This window comes from Mauremys mutica, chromosome 1 (genome assembly GCF_020497125.1).
Source record: "Mauremys mutica isolate MM-2020 ecotype Southern chromosome 1, ASM2049712v1, whole genome shotgun sequence".
Lineage (NCBI taxonomy): Eukaryota > Metazoa > Chordata > Testudines > Geoemydidae > Mauremys > Mauremys mutica.
The window spans coordinates 342,915,312-342,934,199 of NC_059072.1; the positions used below are offsets into that span (position 1 = coordinate 342,915,312).

General features: G+C 44.3%; 1 protein-coding gene across 1 annotated transcript in view; it reads left to right on the forward strand.

Annotated features, from left to right (window-relative positions):
• Nucleotides 1-4,083: 4,083 nt before the first annotated feature.
• The window catches only part of SYTL2 (synaptotagmin like 2), an 82,077-nt gene continuing 67,272 nt past the window's right edge, over nt 4,084-18,888 (forward strand). The window contains exon 1 of the mRNA XM_045020493.1: nt 4,084-4,098. The gene's annotated coding sequence lies outside the window, so the exon portion shown is untranslated. The remainder of the gene's footprint in view (nt 4,099-18,888) is intronic.

An 18,888-nucleotide genomic window follows, 5' to 3' on the forward strand; every position in this document is an offset into this window, starting at 1 on the left:
TTCTACAAAATAAATTTTCAGATTACAATCCCTCTTTACAAATGACTGAAGTGAATGGTTTTGTGTACTGGGTAGCATAATATATCTTACATTCACACTAGATGACCTAATTCTGCCTGATTTACAATCTGAAATTTTGTGTGTTCTGATATGAATCATCTGACCATGTCACACAGCCAAACCTAGCTTTGCAGTGTTTCACCAAGATTCACTCTCTTTGTTCAAAGGAAAGTCCAACAGTGACATAGCACAGAGGTGAAATCAGTTCTCTTTTGTTCATTTAAAAAAAATTGCTTTGAATGAGTCAAGAATGAGGGTGGTGTTAAAGGAATAGAAAATGAAAATTGTAGCTGCATTGACCATATCTAGTCTGGGTAGAGAAGAATTCTCTTCTTAATACTGTTAATTCTCATCCTTCCAGAATGCAACACAGATAAACAAACAATTAGTGATTAAATCAAGTACAGCCTACATTTTCCTTTCAAAACACTGGAATAACTGCATTTCACCTCTCTGCAATGAGGGCAACTCTGAACTATTCAGAAGCACAATTATTCTCAGCTAAGGGACAAAATATAGTTTTCGTGTCCTTATTCTGATTGAAGCTCATTTCCCAACATAAGTCTGATTTTTACCTACATACCAAACTCAACTCAGATGTCCCAAAGCCACACAAATATGCTATCAGTTCAAACTCAAAGCCCTCAAAGCACACAAAAATTATATTAGATCAATGACATATAATTAATTTATTCTTGATAAAATATTGATATGTACATAATTTGATGTCTTTCTAGAAAATATGCTTTAGCCCAGGGATCGGCAACCTTTGGCACGCAGCCCATCAGGGAAATCCGCTGGCAGGCCGGGCCAGTTTGTTTACCTGCAGTGTCCACAGGTTCGGCGGATTACAGTTCACCTTTCCAGGCCAATGGGGGCTGCGGGAAGCGGCGCAGGCTGAGTGATGTGCTGGCCGCTACTTCCCGCAGCCCCCATTGGCCTGGAGCAGCAAATCGCAGCCAGTGGGAGCCGCGATCGGCTTAAACTGCGGACACTGCAGGTAAACAAACTGGCCCGGCCTGCCAGCAGATTTCCCTGATGGGCCACATGCCAAAGGTTGACAATCCCTGCTTAGGTTATTGGTCTCAATACAGGGATAATGGGGTGAAATTCTCTGGCCTGTGATATAGAGAAGGTCAGACTAGTTGATCTAATGATCCCTTCTGCACTTAAACACTGTGAATTAATTCACCTAGTTAAAATTTTTAGCCTCAATCCTGCTAACATTTGACTATAATAAGAATACTCACATAAGCTATTTTGGGCACTGTACAGAAAATTAAAATATAAGGTTAAATAAAATCATTGAATTATCATAAACTCCAGAGAAGAATGTATATAACCTGAACATGCCACCCTGAAAACTCCCTATGGGACAAAGAGTGCTGCTGCGCAGCCCATGTGGGAGACTACATGTTCAGGAATGACCTTCAGTTGTGATGTTATAAATGAGATTCCCTGAGCATCAAGAAAAACATGCCAGTCATGCAGCTGCATGCCTGTTGCATGCCACCTGTTAAGCATGCATGGCAGCATTCACAATGGCCAAAGTCTCAGCTACTCATCTTGCCTTGCTACCTGAAGGAATACAGTAGTGGTGAAAATTAGGGAAGGAGAACTGGTGGCAACCTATTGGTGGAGCCTGGGAAGGCACTTATGGTGGGAAGGGAGAACTCCCTGGAGAGCGTGGCTGGGGAAGTATAATGGGATGGCAGATGTACTATGGATGCCATGGAGGAAGCAGGGTGGGAACGCAAAGGACTCTCAGCCAGCAAATTATAGAAAGTTTCCTGGCTGAGTAGCTCTTGGAAGAGAAGAGCCAGGAGTTCCACTTACATTTGGTGGTAGGACTATTTTAATTGTGCGCACTAGTGAGCTCAGTGCACAAGTGTACACAAGTCACTGAGTCTCAGTTATCACTGGCTAGGTCTTCACTCTTTTTACACTGAGATAGCTATCTTGCTGTAAAATCTCAGGGGAGAAAAGGCACACATCAGTTTTACCTTGATAATAGCTAGTCAAGGTCAACCCTATTTCTTGTATTCTATGTAGCTAGTTGAGTTAAACCACAGAGGTACAAGCACAGTGCCTCATCTCCCCTCAGATTTTACATCGTGCTAGTTATCTAGAGTTAAACACAGCCTCAGGCTCAGTTGCTGTTGACCTCTATAACAGCATGACTAGCAGCATGGTTGCAAGGCCACTGAGGAGCTCCTGTGCATAAAATGGGCACATTACAGCCGTGAGAAGTGGGAACCAAGATGAACATCTCTAATGAAGGCCAGGCCAAAAGAGCTCATGTTCAAATCCTGACACGCAATGGATATTCCTGCTACAGCTGGAGCAGTCAGATCATCCCCATGGCTCATAAATATACATCTGAGAAGCTAATCTCTTGCCTTTGGACTATATAAGCCATGGCACCAAAGGGCAGGTGTTTTAAATAACATAATATTCCTGAATAAAAGCAGAACCCACCTCACACAAGATTTCCCCCCAATCCACGCTTCTAGTTACAGAAGTTGGATGCCACAGGGCAGTGAAACACCCATGGAGAGGGAGGGCACCACACTGATCTCCTACAGAGTGCCCCCACTCTGGTCTCCTGGGGCCTGCCCTCCAGGAGAAGGACACACTGAAGGAAGCCCCCCCGATCCTGTGCAGAGAGTTTGGGGTCTGCCCTGTGCAAATGGAGAGAACAAAGGGAAGAAAGAAGGGCAGTAGGAGGGTGACTGGCAGGGGGAGAGGGAAGGAAGGGGGGAGGGTGACTGGGGAAGGGAATGGAGGGACAGGCAGGGGAGAGGGAGGGGAGGAAAGGGGGAGAGGATGACTGGGGAAGGGAAGGGAGGGACAGGCAGGGGAAAGGGAAGGAACAGGGAAAGGAAAGGGGGAGGGTGACCGGGGAAGGGAATGGAGGGACAGGCAGGGGAGAGGGAGGGACAGGCAGGGGGGAAGGTGACTAGGGAAGGGAGGGTTAGGCAGGGGGAGAGGGAAGGAAAGGGGGAGGGTGACTGGGGAAGGGAATGGAGGGACAGGCAGGGGAGAGGGAAGGAAAGGGGGAGGGTGACTGGGGAAGGGAATGGAGGGACAGGCAGGGGGAGAGGGAAGGAAAGGGGGAGGGTGACTGGGGAAGGGAATGGAGGGACAGGCAGGGGGAGAGGGAAGGAAAGGGGGAGGGTGACTGGGGAAGGGAATGGAGGGACAGGCACGGGCGACGGGAGCACCAGGGGGAGAGGGACTGGGGAAGGGAATGGAGGGACAGGCAGGGGGGAAGGTGACTAGGGAAGGGAGGGTTAGGCAGGGGGAGAGGGAAGGAAAGGGGGAGGGTGACTGGGGAAGGGAATGGAGGGACAGGCAGGGGGGAGGGGAGGAACAGGGGGAGGGTGACTGGGGAAGGGAATGGAGGGACAGGCAGGGGAGAGGGAAGGAAAGGGGGAGGGTGACTGGGGAAGGGAATGGAGGGACAGGCAGGGGAGAGGGAAGGAAAGGGGGAGGGTGACTGGGGAAGGGAATGGAGGGACAGGCAGGGGGAGAGGGAAGGAAAGGGGGAGGGTGACTGGGGAAGGGAATGGAGGGACAGGCAGGGGGGAGGGGAGGAACAGGGGGAGGGTGACTGGGGAAGGGAATGGAGGGACAGGCAGGGGAGAGGGAAGGAACAGGGGGAGGGTGACTGGGGAAGGGAATGGAGGGACAGGCAGGGGGGAGGGTGACTAGGGAAGGGAGGGTTAGGCAGGGGAGAGTGACTGGGGAAGGTAAGGGAGGATTAGGCAGGGGAGAGGGGAGGAACAGGGGAAGGAAAGGGGGAGGGTGACTGGGGAAGGGAGGGTTAGGCACGGGGAGAGACCAGCGTAGGGCAGGCAGCCTGAGCAGGTCCCTGGCGTGAGGGAGGGCGCGGCAGAGGGGAACCTCCCCTCCCTGCAGAGATGCTCTTCTCCCATTGGCGCGGAGGGCCAGGCGGCTCCTGTCCCGGGCGCAGCGCGCACCTCTCCCCGCTCAGAGGCGGCGGCGGCGGCCGGGGAAGCAGCCGGCTGGGCGGAGGTAACGCGCTCTTCGGGCCCCTGCGCCGGGGCTAGGGCGGGGGAGCGGGAGCGGGGTCGGGCGGGCGGCGGAAAGGTCCCGTGCAGTGCCCAGCTCTGCCAGCCTGGGGTTTGCGGGGTGCCCGTGGGGAGGAAGAGACCCAGCGACGGGGTGAGTGAAAGCGGAGGAAGGATCCGCGTAGGAGGCATAAATCCCGTCGCTGCTCTCATGTGCGCCGCAAAACCAGCGAGTGTCCGGAGCAGGGGCGGCTGCCCTGTCAGGCTGGGGGCGATTCCGGAGTCAGGGTACTGGCTGGAGAGAGAGCTGGGTCCAAGTAAGCTGCTTTTCTCTCTCCCCCCTCCCCCCGTTCCCAGTGAGCTAACTTAAATTGATGTTCCAGAAACTGCTGTTACCCAGTTTTCTGATCTACACTCTCCTTAAGTCACCCGCTAAGGTGGTTGCAGAAGGCGATCCGCTCAGTTGAGCTCTAACGTGCAACTCGGGGGTGTCTTTTGAGTATTATGGACGCAACATCATGTTTGTGTTTTTTCTTGGCACAGCGTTGATACAACCAGAAGAGAGAGAGAGAGAAAGAAAACAATGCTCCCATGCTGTTCCTCTGTTATTACCTATACAGGTGCTGAATGTTGTTAGATATGTTCATATGGTTTGGCAAATATTTATTTTTCTTCGATAGATATTAATGGGGGCGTGGTAAGATGTTTAGGTAGTGAAAGAGCTACAGTATTCTGGCTATGTATCACTGTAACCTCTTATCAATCTAGTAGTTAAACTCTGAAGCTGTGTTTTCTGCATATGCAAAACAAACAAATCTCCTGTAGGGCAGAAGAAACTAAAGACTGACAGAAGTAGATACACAGTCAAGGTGCTGGCAGGGCTGCCTGGGGGAGCCCGCAAGTGGGGCATTTTGCCCGGGGCCCTGCAGGGCCCCCCACAATAATATAGTATTCTATAGTATTGCAACTTTTTTTTAATGGAAGGGGCCCCTGAAATTGCTTTGCCCCAGGCCCCCTGAATCCTTTGGGCAGCCCTGGGTGCTGGAGACAGAAATAATGAATATACTTTATTAAAAGTATTGAGCTAGAAACATGGCAACTGCTATGTTGTGAAGGAGTTATTTCAAATGTCCAGGAAAGGTGAGTGTCCTCCTGTATGGTAGCCAGCTACTTTCTGCTGTGTTAAGGTGAAAAAAGTTTGCTATTCTAGCTATGACATGTTGAGTATGTCCAGAAACGACTTACCATGCTCTGAACCTTTGCATTTGATGGTCAAAATATACAGGTTGTGGGAGTTTAGCTCTTTACAGCTGTCTTCCTTCAAGGTACCCATTATCCTAGTCTAAAACAGGGTTTATTTCGCTAACATAGTGACTCATTAATAAAAATTGCACTAAAGCCACCCATTCCTGGTAATTCTGAAACAATGTAAAACCACAAAACCTGATGGCATGCAAATATAGTCTAATTTGCTTAGCTTTCTGTGAATGAAGGGGGAACAGTGAGCAACTGAATGAATGCGTAATTGCTCTGGAAGTCTCTTGTATTGAATGTTAACTTGGTAATTGCTGAGATTGCTTATAAACTCGGAAGATATCTTTAGTGTTTGAATGTGTAGTGTGGCTTTTGTATTAATTATTTGTATGTGTTCTATCAAGCTGGCTGTTAACTTAAAGTAAACAGAAATGCTATATATTATATACACTAACTCTCCTGTAAACCAATCTAGATAGCTAATTGGGAGTTAATATATGCTTTCCACTGTGGGAGAAGTCTACCAGAACTTAACAGAGAATAGTGATTTTGTAACAAGCCTAGTTTACAGGATCTCATTCTCTTTTAAGTTTTATATGTTTTTAGAAGTTAATCTTTCACTTAGTGCACTACTGGAAGGGGCTTGGCTACTATGGTGATAAGGATGGTATAAGAACTTAAATAGAATGGAATTGAATTTCTGTAGAATGGTTTTGAATTCTGTAGGACTTTCATAAGGATCATTAGTTTCTTAAAGGGAAATCTTATTGTTTTGACTAAGGATTTAAGAGCTAAATTATTCCTATATCACACTTTTTGCCTTCTGTGCATTACAGACTTTGGACTGATCATGAAATCTAATGTATATGGCTGAAAGGGTCTGTCAACACAGATCACCACAAAAGCTTATGCTCAAATAAATTTGTTAGTCTCTAAGATGCCACAAGTACTTCTGTTATTTTTGCAGATACAGACTAACATGGCTGCTACTCTGAAACAGATCACATTGCTTCACTGGTGCCTTTAAACTTTGTGGCACCCCTGTCAGGTAGGTAGGCAGGCAAGCGTTATGCCCATTGTAAAGAAGTGGGAGAAACTAAAACAGAGGTTTAAAAGGATACTAAATTTAGAGTTAAATAACAAACTCAGTTACTTTTATTTTTACAAAACCAAAAAAGCCAACAAAAACACTGCCATTAATATTTAGAGAATGTCATTGGAAAAGTTGTTAAGGAAACAATCCTTTGGCATCCGTGGCAATAATTGCAGCATTTAAAACCTGAAAGTGTACTTGATTATAAAGAGAGTGGAATTGATCATTCTGTTCTCATTGTCCAGACTAAGACACAGGCAAACAGCACTGTTTGATCTAACAGTGTCATAGTTCTCATTGTTTTGTAAAAAGTGGCTTTCTTTCCTCTGAAGCATAAGATATTGACCATGGCCTGTATCTGGATACCAGACAGATCACTGTTCTGTACCAAATTAATTTTGTCCTGCAATGTAGGGCTTGCCAGTTTCCCAATATCAGATACAAATATGGTTTCAGGTTAGTACTTGGGACCAAAGATTTTTCACTAGCACAGAATGTGGAATACTAACTGCAACAGTTAGTAACGGAGATTAATCAAGAAACTAAACAGCATAAGAAGTCAAAAGAATTCATTGTTTTCTGCCCTCTATCAAATTTCCTGCGCTCATGACTGAAAGGAATCTGGCTTGTCTATGCTTGATAGAACACTTCTTTCTTCTGTAAAGGTATCAGATACATTCTTTTGAATGAGACTTAAAATAAAGCCCCAACAAGCATCCGTTATCTGAAGGGGAATATAAAAATACTTAAATACTCAATGAAGGAAATGTTTTCTTGTATAGTGCCCTCTCTAGTTGGCACTGGTGACTTCTACTAATGAAACCTATCATTAGCTGTTGTAATAAAGAAGTGCTGTACTCAGTCGGGTGGTGGTCTTCAGTTCAGATGCTGCATGCTATCCATGCTCCTAAGGCAATAGCTCACTTTCTCATGATCAGAGCTCACTGGCTGTTGCACACAAGGTTGGAAAGTTTTACTGTAGCTTAATACCAAATCAATTTAATGAGGCTCCTAGATCCTGTCTTCAGGTGTTATAATGTTTCGACATCATTGCATGCCTAGGACATGATATGGGTTTTGCTGCAATGGGCTGAGGTTAGTTTCCAGTTACTTGGTTTATTGGTGATTCAGAGGGTTGGCTGATGGCATTGGTTTTTAGCAGACTTATTCAGTACTTCATTCCTGTGGTAGGGAGTCATCTGGTTTCACCCAGGTACAGTAACTAGCTCTGCTGGATTCTCACCTTGCGGTAAATATATGGTTTGCTTTGTAATTTGATGCCATTTATTGCTTTTGGGATGGCAAAAGGAAGAAGAGTGCTGGAAGAAATTTTCTCTGCTTTTATAGCATTTTAGCAAAGAATCATAAGCACTTTGCAGAAATGATTATTTCCAAAAGTTCTGAACCAAGTTGTACTCCTTACAGTGTAAATATGCACAGAATATGTAATGAGATGTCAAGTTCTGCCCCTGCCTCTGCTGACTCCCTTTCCCTCTAACCACTAGATTTAGGTTGTTGCAGGGGAGGGAGTCTATCTAACTAAATCCCCCACCACTTGGTACTGAACTTTGAAAAGATTTCACACTATGGACTCAATGTTGTTGTCACGAAAGCCTTTGGAGGATCAGCTATTGACTTATTTGGAAGGTGGTATAGGCTTTATATTAGTGTATTCAGATTAAATTGGGAGTTTCTCAAACCATGTACTCATGTTTGCTTGTGGGACACGATCAGTGGTGTGTAGCCTGGTTTATCAGAATAAGAATCCATTATAACGACCCTTACTGTAATTCTGAAGGTGGCGTGTCAAGTAGTCTGAATTTTAGATGTTTTGCTAGATCAGGAAGTTTGAGAATTACTGGGTTAGATAAATGTTTTAGTCCTGCAGTATCAGGAAAACAGATTTTAAAAGTGCCTACAACTCTCTCTCCCATTTCCATCCACCCCATTTTGTTAAATGTAAATGGCTTATCTGCTTCAAAAGTGGGTTTTAAAACTGAGCACCTGTTTCAGAGAGAACTCAATTATTTGAAACGTGGAGAGGATAATGTAGACCAACACCTGGGTTGCTGAGCTGCGCAATATCATGCGAAACTCCAACAATCTGCTACTGAGAGTGACGTTTTCCCAGTTGACTGACTTTGTTATTCTCAGTATCTGAAATCACAATTAAGGGGGACTGGTGCTGCAGCTTGTTTTCAATTTTTGCACCAGGCCAGGGTGAATCCATTAGCTAGTGAAATATCAAATTATGAAAGTAAATGTGCCATATGCCTCAATGCTGATTTCTCCATCAAAGGGATTATGGCTGACATAGTACTGTTTAACTTTTTAAATTTCTGATTGTTTTGTTGGAAAACCCAACGTAAATTTCTGTTCAAGACTGGATGAGGCCTACATCTCTCAGTATTGTTTTGCAAACTGTGTGCATTTTAAAGTGCTGATTTGACTCATGATCTAAACTGAAGTACTGTTTCCCATCTCTATCCCACTGTTGTCCTTATCACTGTGCTTTTGGCACCCGGTCTCAACAGCTAACTTGATTCTAAGCAGAGTCCTGCTGTTGGAATAGGTGTGTGCTTGAAGCACTAGCGTTGAAGGCTAGATTCACTTATACTCTATACACATCATAAAAGGGATGCCCAAACTTTGCAACCCTGAGATTTTGCCCGAAGCCTAAATGGTGCCCTGACTTTTACTCTATATTAAATGTGTATGTATATTTTGTTTCAATAAGCATTTAAAAGAGGGGTCTCCGTTGTTCAAAGCCATCACGTAGGAAAGAACAGACAGAACTTTTGGTTCAGTCCCTGGGCTATTTGCTTGGAGTAGTCATCAGTTTCAGCAGAGCTATAGTGTCAATAACAAAAGCAGTGGCTACGCTTGTGTTGCCGGCACAGAGGCCCGAGGCGACAGCAACAGTGGTTCGTTGCCCGGTGTGCTTCGCCAATAAACACACCAAGGTGGAGAAGCAAAAACCAGGTTTATTTGAGCCCAGATAAGGTGCAAGGGAGACAGCAATCTCAAATCCTGCACACCGATACAAGCGGTTTTCCTCTCTTTATACATAACTTCAGCTAAGCATTCCCATCACCCCCACACTCCTCCTCTCCCCCCACCTTTCATTCCCATGCAGCAAATACACTTTGCAATAGCAATCACATGAAGCAGTTAAGTCATACTTGGCAAAAAAAACCACCTTAGCTCGTTAGCAACTCTTCTGTGATCAGTTATCTGTACTTTCCCACCGTGGGGGCTACGTTCTCATGCATATAACTTTAATTACAGCACCTGCTTTCCGCCTATCTTATTTAGTATTGGCTACATCTAGTATCAAGCAACCTTGCCACTGCCAGTAATTAGCACATAACACAAAAGGTTACAAAAGTTTAGTAAGGCTAACAAAAGCACTTTACATAAAGGTACTTTGGGTCACATAGGCCCAAAGCCATCCTCCCAAGTTACCTAGATTTATGCCTAGTGACACCAACACTTGCAAAACAGCTAAAATCGGATGTTAAGGAATGATCTGGCTAGCCACACTGTGCCTCCTACCCAATAAAATGTATGATGATGACACACTGTCCTTTGGCAACATAATGCATGATCTCAGCTTAGGACTATGCCACAAGCAAAATCCCTCTGCTAAAATCTGTCCCTCTGCTAAATGGTGTGTGTTGAATATTGAGACTTAAGATGCAAGGCAATGGAGAATCAGACCCTTCATGCAGTCACTGCAAACTGGGTATAAAATGCTACCATTCTGATTTGATAGTGTTTTGCACTCAACTTGCATGGATATAAATGTCACCATCAGGTGCAGGGCAATAGAGAATCAAACATTAGGCTTTCATTGGTGCATCTCCTTATGTAAGATATGCTACCTTGAGAGGGCCGCAGCCTGCATTTTTACAGCGTCACTATCAAGTCTTATAAATGCTAGAGAAACCTTGGCAACGATTTCCTGGTGGTGTTAACATTGGCTCAGCTCCATGAGTGCCAGCCGTGTTGTGAGCCCACATGTACATAAGGCAAATGTTGCCACCAGTGTTTTAAGTTCTGTCGGTTAACTGCTTACCACAGGTCTAAAGACATGTGCCAGCAACCCAATTACATTAGGGCTTCTCATGTTGCTAACACCAGTGGTGGTATTTCACTGGCAGCCTGGAGGCCTCCCACTTACTCTGCACCTCATGTGTCTCTTCACAGTGCCGGACTAAACTCAAGGTCACCAGAGTCATCTTTCACCACTCATTCTGCAAAGCCCATTCCCTTGGCTGTGGTTTTGTTAGATAGCCGGTACGGACAGTGGGAATCTCATTCACCACCAGTGGTGCTGAAGTGAAGGTAGTATGAAAGCAGCCATCTTGAACCTGAGTTGAACCAGGGACCTCCAGAGCTGAAGATGTGAGTTTCTGCAGAGCCAGGCTCTCTAGCTTTGGGTTGTAATAGGCATATCCTTTGTGGAGACATAGAGGTGGAGGGACACAATGTATGTAAATTAGGGGGTTACATTAGCAGTGGTGGGAAGTCTGCAAAATTTTCCCTTGTGTGGACAAATGTTGTAGCGAATCTTCATTTCACTCTAGTGGATTCCACACTGATAATGCTCTTGGAGTGCGGCGATTACCACATACTGGAGAGGTCTTCAGAACTGTCCTCCAAGCTTGCATCTGCACTAGGAAACTTAGCAAGAAACTGCCACTGGTTCCATAGAACTGGTGTTATCATTGGTGGGTGCCCTAATATAAACATGTTTCTGAGATCTTTAATACCAGGTCTATAGTATTTGAGAGTAACGTTGTCAAATCCGCACAAAAACACCCTTTTATTAGAAGGTTCAACTGTATTAAATGTTGTGTATGTGCTAGTTTTTCTACTCTGGCTCCCAGGAGCTAGGTAAACTTTAGCTGAATAATCCCCACTACATTAAAAAGAGTTTAGAATTGAAAACAAAAAACCAGGAAATGTCTCACTTCCCAGTAGCCTCTGATGAAAATTTCTTGGTAACTAGCTGCTTTCTTTGTTTTGCATGTTGCTGTTCTTGACTCATGTAACTACCAGACCCCACAGTGTAAGTAGAAATGAGCCCACATATTAGTTAAGGGGTGGGGGGAGAGGGGAGAGGCACTTCTGTCAGCATTCCCACTTTGTAAAGTGATATATTTCAGAAGCTGCATAATTTGACTATAATTTGCTCAGGCTAAACTCTGGCAGTAGCTACCAGAATCTGGAAGCAATTTTTTAAAGATTAAAAGCACAAAAAATATAGGGTTAGTTGCCTGTTGAAATTATAAAAGGGCAGAAAAAATTAGAGGCTGGTCTATTTGTGTTCCTGTAATGTTGGGAAGGCCTTTCTCAGATTGATATATGCTCATTCCTGCGGACTCCAGAACTCACAGGGGAAACCGAAGCAGCCCCACTCATCTTAAGTGCCTTCCTATTGGTAGAGGGGGAACAGATCGATTTGCTGCTGTGTGTCCAGGGTGGGAAGAACAGGCTGGCTGTACTAGAAGACTATTGGAGGGAAAAGAGTAATCGTCACAAGGCCTTCCAAGAAAATGTAATGGGAGGGGGAAGAGAGAGAGAAATGAGGCTGGCATTCTGTCAGTTTCACTTTCATGTGTTCTGTATTTCCGCCTAAATTTTTCACATGGCCTTCCACTGATTGTGCAGTAGCAACCCTTTCAGATGACTTGGGAACAGCATTGCCTGGTGTACCATCCAGGCCTCTCCTTGGGCAGAATTATGGTGGGTTTAAGGGTCAGGCCAGTTCCATTATCAGACCCAACTGGGAAGAGGTCACATGTTCCCTATGAAGGGATGAGATGGCTCTGTTGAAAGGGGGCTGCAGGATGGAGGTTGGCTCCTGTGATTAGCCCCGGAGCACAGAGGAGGGAGCAGAGTGAAAGGCCTCTGGGTCTTGGCAGCATACTTTGGGTTGTGAGCTTTGTTACTTTGTGAGGTTTTGTTTGAATTAATAAAACAGTGCCCTGAAGGAAGCGGTCCTGAAAAATTATAGGCATAGCAGTGAGTCCTTTATGGGCGGGGGAGAGAGGCCAGCAGCCCACAGGCTGTATTATCTCTCTTTAATATGTTGCAGTCCTGATCGTGACTGGAACCTCTGTTTTATTAGGTGCTGTACAAATATATAATTAGACACAGTCCCTTCCTGGAAGTGCTTACAGTCTAATTTAAAGATGCAATAAGTAGGTTTAACAACCAACAGCAGGGTAACAGTGATGAGGTGACACCATGGCATAGGGTAGCTCAGGGGTCGGCAACCTTTCAGAAGTGATGTGCTGAGTCTTCATTTATTCACTCTAATTTAAGGTTTCGCGTGCCAGTGAAACATTTTGACATTTTCAGAAGGTCTCTTTCTATAAGTTTATAATATATAACTAAACTATTGTTGTGCGTAAAGTAAATAAGTTTTTTAAAATGTTTAAGAAGCTTCATTTAAAATTAAATTAAAATGCAGAGTCCCCCAGACCGGTGGCCAGGACCCGGGCAGTGTGAGTGCCACTGAAAATCAGCTCGCGTGCTGCCTTTGGCACACGTGCCATAGGTTGCCTATCCCTGGGGTAGCTATTGCACTACTCAATGGGCCTGACTCAAATAAGACCTATATATGTATTTTATCATCTGCCATGGTGTGACTGAATGCACCCGTGTTCACACCCTCCACATTATGACTATAATGGCTCAGGAGATGTTATCAGTCAGGAAATTAACTCGCTTTGAAATTTTCACAAGTGTCTCAACAATTTTTTTAAAAATAATAAACAGACCGGGTGGGGTGGGGGCGGGTGAGGGCAACGGTATCTTAAATTGGGCTTTAAGTTTGTCTTTAACTTTAATGCTGGGATAAATGGGGGGGTGGGAAGTATGGGAAACTGAAAATGGAAGTCTGAACCTGTATGATTCTGCTACCCTGTTGTGTGCAGCTTTTGGAGCGAGTATGGCCCTCTGTCAGGGGAAGCACAGATCATGGTGATACAACATAAGACGCTCTACCCTATCTTCACAGGCACATCCTTGTGAGCTATCTTCAGCTCTGGATTTCCTGCCTCTTATCCTGATAACTCAGATGCTGCTTGTAGTGTGTGAACAGGAGGTTGCAGTCTTTTTGCTGTTGTTGCAGGCCAATTAATTAATTAATTGTGTGTGTGTATGTGTGTGTGTATATGTGTATATATGTGTGTGTGTGTGTATATATATATACACACACACACACACACACAATTAATATATATATATATATATATATATATATATATATATATATATACACACACACACACACACATATAATGATATGCAAGGAAACTGCAGCTGAAACAACACTTAAATGGAGTTGTTAGATTTCCTGCCAGCCCCTCAAATCCTTAATCTTTCCCAGCTGGATTCTTGTTTGCCAGGTCTTAAACAATCTGTTAGCTCTGAGAACTTTTCTATGGCCATTTCCAGGCTCTTATGTGCTCACTGTTGCTATGGGAAATTTAATGAGGGTTCGGCATGAAGCCATCAGCCCTTAGGAAACTCCAGCTAGAACAGAACCCTACAGCATGTCTCCTCACCTACCCTGGTTACCATGAGTGCATCAGAGCGGTCCTCCATTCTCACTGGCTTCGCGTAGAATATAGAGTCAAGTTCAAGGTCTTCAAGGTACTCTGTGGCCTGGGTCCAAGATAGCTAAAACACCTGATGGTTTGGGATGAAGATTGTGATTGACGACTCAACTCCTTTGGAAACATTTATCCGTGCAGGAGATGGAACTTTCTCAGTGACTGTGGAATGAACTCCCTCCGAAACCAAGGACCATCACAACCTTTGCCACTTTGCCAAGGTGCATTTCTTCAACCTGCCTTCTTTAACACAGAGCAAGTGCATATGAAAAACCCCAAACCCACTAACCAAATCAAACCATAACACTACATTGCACACACAGCTCTCCCATAAGGAAATGAGATGGAACAACCTGCATGTGACAATGTTGTAAAATCACTTAATGCATAATGGGAATGCACTTAGACATTATAAGGACCTATACAGGAATAGAAAATTAGAAAACCTATGCTAACCAACTTTCTTAGGAAAGGACCAAGAACTTTAGGGTGAAGCAATAGCTCTTTAGAATACTGTGCGTTATCCACGTAGCATGTGGTTTTTATGCAAATACATTTCCCAGACTAGTATCTTCTATCCAACGGTTCACATATCTGCGTTGAGCTTAGCAGTAGGGCGGCTCCAGGCACCAGCGCAGCAAGTGCGTGCCTGGGGCGGCAAGCCACGGGGGGTGGCCTGTTGGTCGCTGTGGGGGCGGCAGTTAGGTAGCCTTTGGCGGCATGCCTGCGGGAGGTCTGCCGGTCCCGCAGCTTTGGCGGCAATTCGGCAGCAGGTACACCGAAGGCACGGGACCAGCAGATCACCCGCAGAAACGCCGCCAAATCCGCATGACCAGCGGACCACCCGCCGAAACGCTGCCGAAGGCTGCCTGACTACCATGCTTGGGGTGGCAAAAAACGTAGAGCCACCCCTGCTTAGCAGACACGTGATTCTGTAAGCCCAGAAGCACTGCAGAACTGTCTTTAATGGTGATTCTTTTCCTACAGTATGTTTTACTGTAGTATCTGGTGAGAGTATCACAATTGCTCTAGATCATTGCTTGGTTTGTTTCTGTCTGCAGTTGCCTTTATTTTAATAAACTCACATCTCTTGTATTTTATGGCACAGAATTCTGTATAATTGTTACTCATTTTTTATATTGCACTGCAAATTTACACTTTATAGAACATCATGAGGTATTGATTATTTTGCAGTAGTAATGGATAAATCTCAACAGATCAGATACAGATAAGTATCAAGCATCTATAAGTTTACCTGTGTTTTCATGCCAGTTGTCACAGTTCAGGGCAACTGCACCTATGTTTCCCCTCTCTGTGGTCTAGAAAGGGCACTTACTCTCAGGTTTCCGGCTCACTAGCCATCACCTCTTGTGGGCAGAGACATGTGCAGCTTGGAAATACCCTTGTCAGGTTTGGGAGAGAGACAATTCCCTGCCTACACTATGAATTCCCCAGCAAGACAGACTGCCTCAGCAGGCCTGCTTTGCCTTCCTTCCTCAGGAGCTATTAACAGCATAATTGCCCACAGTTAAGTTGTCCCCCAGCACTTCTTAAGCAAGCACATGTATTCTTGAGGTGAAAACATTACAAACAAAAACATTAAGAACCTACAAGCATGTTATAAGCTGACCAGAGATCACCCCAGCTCAACAAGGGGTCTGGCAGGTGACATTCCTTCAAACTACACCAGTGGGTTGATGATAAGTTGATAACCATCTTGGCTCAGAACAAGCACACCCAGGAAACTGAGTCACTTCTTTATATGGTTTTTGATCTGTCCTCAGGTGATCAGCAGGCCCACACCTTAGGGCGAAGCTTCAGAAGGCTGAGTTCTTGTATAACCAGAGGCTTCACATTTGCATACACCTCCCTCTAGAAATTTCCTGGGAAACCCACTTCACCTTAAAAGTTCACATTATTTCAACTAGTCCTGTGGAGGTCATACCACTTCCCAGGGTTTACATTAGTCAGTTCTCCTCCTTTAAAGAAGTTACATGCAGTGTGTATCCACAATAATCCACAAACGTTTGCATTTTCAGTACAATGAACTTCTAAAATACTTAAACATGATTCAGTAAGGTTTCTTCAGGATATTACAGGAAATTGCCGTATCTGTTTTGCTAACCTTCTAGATTCTAAGAATTCTTGGCAAATAATCTGAACCTCTCAGAACAAAGACTGTAGGCTGAAAAAATCATGAACAGGCTTTTGTCACATAACTGGTTCTTCACTTTTCTAAAGTCCAGAAATCTAAGAAGAACAGCAGTCTTATTCTGCTTTTGCCTGTAATCAAGAATTGCACAGACAAAAATATGATTTCTTTTAAAAACCCAGTTATCTGATTTCCCCACTTCTCTCTAATATTCTTTGACTCTTGAAGTTTCATGCTGATTGTTTTGCGTCAACCGGTTCAGCTGTTCCTATTTTACCTTGTATCTGGTGTCCTCAGGGAGAGGTATAGGTATCTGCATATCTACAGGTACAGCTATTATGCCCACTATACCTACAATGACAATATCTTGAAGAACCTGTATTGCACAGTTGGGATATTATAGCTTAAGTCAAGGGTTAAGAATTCGATCCAGAGAAGTAAGAAGCAGACTTTCCCTAAAAACAAACATGGACCCTCCTTGGATACAGTATCTAGGTAGTACAGCTGTTACTATAGTTGCCAAGGAAAGTCCCAATTGCTGCCTATAGTTTGAAACATGGTATGAACTGATCCTTGAAACTGAACATAGTTCTGGCACAGTCCCTAATTGGAACGGTTTTAGGTAATACAGTTACTAAAAAGATCTGTTCTACTTTAAGACTACAGGCTTTTAAATCACCTTGAAGCTCCCCTCAAGCTAGAATTAACTAGTTTTTATTTACTTATTTAGATTTATAAAGTGCACATTGTTTGGAGTAATCAAGAAAGTATCTATAAAGTACTTTTGCATGGGACCAAGGTTCATAATTACACACAGCTGAACTACTGGGGGGCATGGGGAGAGAATATGAACAGAGTGGATAAAGACTGAATTTAAATATTTACAGTGGAAACTTGCTTGCTCTCACTTAACTAATCAGAAACCTGACAATTCACATACATACCTCAGTCTTGCTCTCACTTGGCACCAGAGAACTGTAGTGGGGTCTTGAATTACTACAGGTTAAATCTTCACCCTTCTGAAATTAATGGCAAAACTCTCAGACACCTGATGACTTGGGCATCAAGGAGTGGCTGCTTCACTGACTGCAGTGAATCTGACAGTTTTCACTAGTTGATGATCTGCCCCCTAATTCTTCCAATGGGTACACATGTACTAAATATTACACATACAAGTAGTTTTATTGAAATAAATGGGATTACTTCTGCATAACATTTCTCAGATGGGAGTGTCCATGGGATGAAGGCCTATGATCTATAAAGTATCATAAAAAATCTACCTTGTGATGCAATATTGCTGGGTTTTTTAATTCTTTGGTAATGTGAATTATTACAAATTAGCAAGATTCTACTATCTCATGTTCTATGACTTAACATATTGCTTCTCATCACCAATTGCATAATAGATCTCTAATTGGAACGGTTTTGCTCATCATTGAGATGCTAGCTTTGATGTAAGTTTCCATTACCTTGTTAATAATTATCTGTGCATGTCTAAGAAGTTACAGTCCATTTGCCAAAGAATGGTTATAGGGAAATATGTAGTTATAATGTCCTTTCTTCTGTTTGTTCTTTTTATTTTTTTAATCTCTGAAATGGACAGGTTCATAAATCACTTCCCTAAAATCAGTAGCTTAATGATGACATACTCATAAGTAGGTCTGGAAAGTGACATTCTTAGGCAGAGGTGGTGCTAGTCCATTGGGGTCCCTAAGCAGGAATTTTTGGGGAGTCCCCCTCACATAAAACACACAATAAAAAGCGAAGAGGGGGCCCCTTTGAGCTAATGGGGGCCCTAAGCAATTGCTTAGTCTGCTTGTACCTAGTGCTGGCTCTGTTCTTGGGGCCCTTCTGCCCAGGGGCGGCTCTAGGAATTTTGCCACCCCAAGCATGGCAGGCAGGCTGCCTTCCGCAGCTTGCCTGCGGACGGTCCGCTGGTCCCGCAGCTTGCCTGCGGACGGTCCTCCGAAGCCGCGGGACCAGTGGACCGTCTGCAGGCAAGCCGCTGAGGGCAGCCCATCTGCCACCCTCGTGGCGCCAGCAGAGTGCCCCCCCGCGGCTTGCCGCCCCAAGCACGCGCTTGGCGTGCTGGGGCCTGGAGCCGCCCCTGCTTCTGCCAAATAAAACCAAACTGTAGTAAGAGAAATAGCAAGTTGCCATAACTTCAGCAGAGGACTTAAACCAAAACGCCTTGCTCTTGTCCTCTTCTAGTTTTCAGTTGATGTCTTCTGATTTTGATGGTATTAGTAGTTACCTCTTGCCTTCCAGTTTAGAGCACTTTTTTTTAACACACAAAGCAGCATAGGTTTGCCTGTCAACTCTCAATGTGATGAACACTTAGATCTTACAGCACAATAGTAACCTAAAAGGCAGACAGCTCTGTATGCACCAGCAAAGTACGTGATATTGAAGAGGAGTGGAATTTCTCAAGTGACAGCCACTGGCCTAACTGCCACTGACTGGGTGTTCTTGAAAATCCCACCCCATAAGGCCAAAAACTAGAGCAGGGGTGACATTGTTTTGACCAAAACTCATTTTGGTAAAGAATGAGGATTTGGAGACATCAGTTGTTTCCTTCAGACTCAGTTTGCCTTCTCCCCAAAAAGTTTAATTTCCATATTTTTTTAAAAAGAAAACATTTTGTATTTTTCAGTTTGAAATCACACT